At 45.0% G+C, this 4409-nt stretch overlaps 1 pseudogene; it reads right to left on the reverse strand.

Annotated features, from left to right (window-relative positions):
• Positions 1-1609: 1609 nt before the first annotated feature.
• On the reverse strand, positions 1610-2822 carry LOC467666 (farnesyl pyrophosphate synthase-like; annotated as a pseudogene).
• Between the last annotated feature and the right edge of the window lie 1587 nt (positions 2823-4409).

Raw genomic sequence — 4409 nt, forward strand, 5'->3', positions numbered from 1 at the left:
TCCTTGCCAACACATTATTGCCCATCTTTTTGATTATAGCCATTCTGGTAGGTGTGAAGCAGTACATAAGTCTTCATTTAACATCATTAACCCTTGGGAACTGTGACTTTAAGCAAAATGATGTATAACAAAGCCAGTTTTACCATAGGCTAATTACCATAAACAAGAGTTAAGTTCGTATGGCACACTTCTCATCACAAAAACATCACCAAACTTCTTTTTTTTTTTTTTTTTTTTTTTTTTTGAGACAGAGTTTCACTCTTGTTGCCGAGGCTGGAGTGCAGTGGCGTAATCTCGGCTCACTGCAACCTCAGCCTCCCGGGTTCAAGCGATTCTCCTGCCTCAGCCGCTTGAGTAGCTGGGATTAAGGCATGCGCCACCACGCCCAGCTAATTTGTATTTTTAGTAGAGATGGAGTTTCTCCATGTTGGTCAGGCCGGTCTCAAACTCCTGACCTCAGGTCATCCGCCCATCTCGGCCTCCCAAAGTGCTGGGATTACAGGCGTGAGCCACCGCGCCCGGCCCAAACTTCTAAATAAAGACGAAAACACTTCTAATATTAAACACTGAAATAAATGTGAACTATACATACATTTAAGAAAGATTGATAAAAACAAGTAAAATAATTATTTATCTGCTTATTCCAGCTCAGGGTCTCAGGTGTCCAGAGCCTATCCTGGCTGCAGCTCAGGGCACAGGGTGGGAACCACATTGTTTCACTATGTAGTCTATTTGCCTTTTTCCTCCTCTTTGGTGTTGTACTACTTTTTTTTTTTTTTTTTTTTTTTTTTTTTTTTTTTTTTGAGACGGAGTCTCGCTCTGTCGCCAAGGCTGGACTGCAGTGGCGCGATCTCGGCTCACTGCAAGCTCCGCCTCCTGGGTTCACACCATTCTCCTGCCTCAGCCTCCCGAGTAGCCGGGACTACAGGCGCCCGCCACCACGCGCAGCTAATTTTTTGTATTTTTAGTAGAGACGGGGTTTCACCATATTAGCCAGGATGGTCTCAATCTCCTGACCTCGTGATCTGCAGGCCTTGGCCTCCCAAAGTGCTGGGATTACAGGCGTGAGCCACCGCGCCCGGCCTTGGTGGTGTACTTCTAGCAGTAAATTTTATACTTACATCTTTATGTAATATTCTCTTTCCTTAAATACTGTTGGTTTCTTAATACATGACCAATTTTGAAATTGCTTCTTACCCTGCTCCTTCTCTCTCACCATTTAGCCACTAGCTTTATCCTAGTGTCAATGTGTGTACTTGTTTTTGTTTTGTTTTGTTTTTGAGACGGAGTCTCGCTCTGTCGCCCAGGCTGGAGTTCAGTGGCGCAATCTCGGCTCACTGCAAGCTCCGCCTCCCGGGTTCACGCCATTCTCCTGCCTCAGCCTCCCCAGTAGCTGGGACTACAGGCGCCCGCCACTACGCCTGGCTAATTTTTTGTATTTTTAGTAGAGACGTGGTTTCACCATGTTAGCCAGGATGGTCTCGATCTCCTGACCTCGTGATCCATCCGCCTCAGCCTCCCAAAGTGCTGGGATTATAGACGTGACCCACCGCGCCCGGCCACTTGTTTTTATTTCTTGATTTGTCACCTTAAAGTGATACCTTTTTATTTATTTTTAATTTTTTTTTAAGTTTACACAATAATTTATTGAGAGCCTCCTCTCCCCACCCTTGCAGTCTCTGGTCACATTTTACTTTTGTAGATTTTGCATGTCAGCCCTAGAAAGATGGCTGGGGACAGGGGAGCTGTGTACTGTTCAATGAGACCCATAATGTGGCTGTAACTGTCTTTCTATTATTGCAAGAACACGGCCGGCAGATCCAGCTCCTCATATACTGCCTTCACCTGGGCCACCTTCTTGGCCTCCTTCTGCCTGTAATTCTCCTTCAGGATCTGGTAGTGTTCGGGAGTGGCCCGTTGCAGACACTGAACCAGCAGCCAGCTGCATTTATTGTCCTGGATGTCAGTGCCAACTTTGCTGGTCACACTGGGGTCCCCAAAAGAGGTGAAGGTAATCATCCTGATCTGAAAGAACTCTCCCTCTCCCATCTCCAGCAGGATCTTCTTGGCATTGTCGTGCTCCTTCTCGCCATCAATGCCTGCCATGTACATGGCTGCAGCTACAGGAATGTAGAAGTAGAAACTGCCTTGTACTTGACAGTAGATTTGTACCTCTTTTCAGTGAATCTGCCAAGATCCGCATTGCCCTGGGGGGCTGTGATGAGGTCCAGGGTCTGCCCAATCTCAGTCTGATAGAAACTCTGCAGGAAGAGCTGGATCAGGTTCTGGCAATAGGGCTGCTCCCAGCAATAGAGCTTCAGCAGGCAGTAGATACATGCTCCACAAGGATAGCATCACTGATGGCATCCAAACCCACGCCCGGCTTCTGAAACCAGCAGATCTGTTACCAGCGGTAAGCAATGAATCCGTGATGTCATTTGCCACCAGGAACAAAGCTTGCAGCAGTTCCACACACCAGCCCACAGTCAGGGCCCGCTGGAGACTCTCAGCATCCTGTTTCCTTGGCTCCACCAGCTCCCAGAATGCTACTAGCACTGTCAAACCCCGGTGATACTTGCCCCAATGGCATTGTACTACAGGATCTCCTTCAGCTGGGTGATAGCATCTCCTGTCTATGGGTGCCTCATCTCATCCCCAATGATCTGGGAGAAGTACTGAACGAAATCCTGCTTTTCTTGGACATAAACATCTGATCTCTGGTCTCCATTCATTCTGAGGGAGGAGCAAAGGGCTTTGTTCCTGGATGCGGGTTTCTGCTTGATACCTTTTTACTTCTGGCGAAAACCACTGATGTAATTAGTGAGCTTGTTTAACTTTCCACCCACTTGCCCTTTTTCTCCTATTTTTTGTTAGTTGTAATAATTCTACATCATTAGAGCACCCAATTTTGTCTCTCATCCCTCCATCTGTACAAATAAACATATCCAACACTCACCCCCAGACCTTATGCCAAGGCTTCTATAATCATTTACGATTGTCTGAAGCTTGCTCACTGGTAAATTTCTTAGGAAAGGCTCATGGGAAAAAATATTCCCTGAGTATTAGCATGCTGTGAACTATCTGTGTGGACTTTATGCTTGGACAGTTTGTCTGGATGTGAAAATCCTTTGGTGTTGACTCTTCTGGGTTTTTACAATGTTCTCTTTCAAAATGTGTTCAAGTTTTTTTTTTCCCCAAGAAATTTTAACCTAATTATAGTTTTCCATTTGTGTTCTGTTCCATTGCTTTTTCTTTCTTCAGGGACTCCAATGAATATATATCAAATCTTCTTTATCCTAAATCCTTTTTTTCTCCTTCCCTGCCCCCTGCTTTTTTTTTTTTTTTTTTTTTTTTTTAGTCAGGATGTCACTCTGTCACACAGGCTGGAGGGCAGTGGTGTGATGTCAGCTCACTGCAACCTTGACCTCCTTCTCAAGGGATCTTCCCACCTCTGCTTCCCAAGTAGCTGGGACTACAGGTGCGCCACAATGCCCAGGTCTTTCCAGCTTTTCCTTACTGTGCATTCCATTGGTAACTTTTCATTTTTGTCTTCCTTCTTAGTCTTCATTTCTATTTTTTCCCCAAATTTCGCTTGACTGATCTGGGTGACAGAGCGAGACTCTGACTCAAAACAAAAAACAGACAAAAACCGTTCTTTGCCTTCAGTGTTGCCCCTCACAGAATTTTTTTTTTTTTTTTTTTTTTTTTTTTTTTTTTTTTTTTTGAGATGGAGTCTCACTCTGTCGCCAGGCTGGAGTGCAGTGGCACAATCTCAGCTCATTGCAATCTCCACCTCCCACGTTCAAGTGACTCTCCCGCCTCAGCCTCCTGAGTAGCTGGGACTACAGGTGCGCACCACCATGCCCAGCTAATTTTTGTATTTTTGGTACAGACAGGGTTTCACCATGTTGGCCAGGATGGTCTTGATCTCTTGACCTCGTGATCTGCCCGCCTCAGCCTCCCAAAGTGCTGGAATTATAGGCATGAGTCACCGTGCCCGGCCCCCTCATAGAATATTTTAAAGCTTAAAACTAAAGCAATTGCTTCTAACGTTTTAAAAATTCCAGGTACCCTTTTCTCAAATGAAAGCTTACACAGAAACTCAAAATGAAAAATCACAACTATCCAGCTTTGGCACTCTTTCCCCTCTCGGGCCTACGTTTCTCCCAGAATCTTTGGCACTTAGTCTGAAAATCACCAAGCTAAAAAGAAAGCAAACTCTTCATTTTATGAAGAGTCATGGCTCAGAAATGGAAGAAAACCACCCTGCTTATTTTAAGGCTCAATCCCACAAGATTGATTCCAGATCGAGGGTGAGAACTGGGCATTTGTATTTTGTTAATACTCTCTAGGTGACTGTAATGCACAGTTAAGTTTGAGAACCATCATACTAGATGTATACTGCCCAA

This window comes from Pan troglodytes, chromosome 16 (genome assembly GCF_028858775.2).
Source record: "Pan troglodytes isolate AG18354 chromosome 16, NHGRI_mPanTro3-v2.0_pri, whole genome shotgun sequence".
NCBI lineage: Eukaryota > Metazoa > Chordata > Mammalia > Primates > Hominidae > Pan > Pan troglodytes.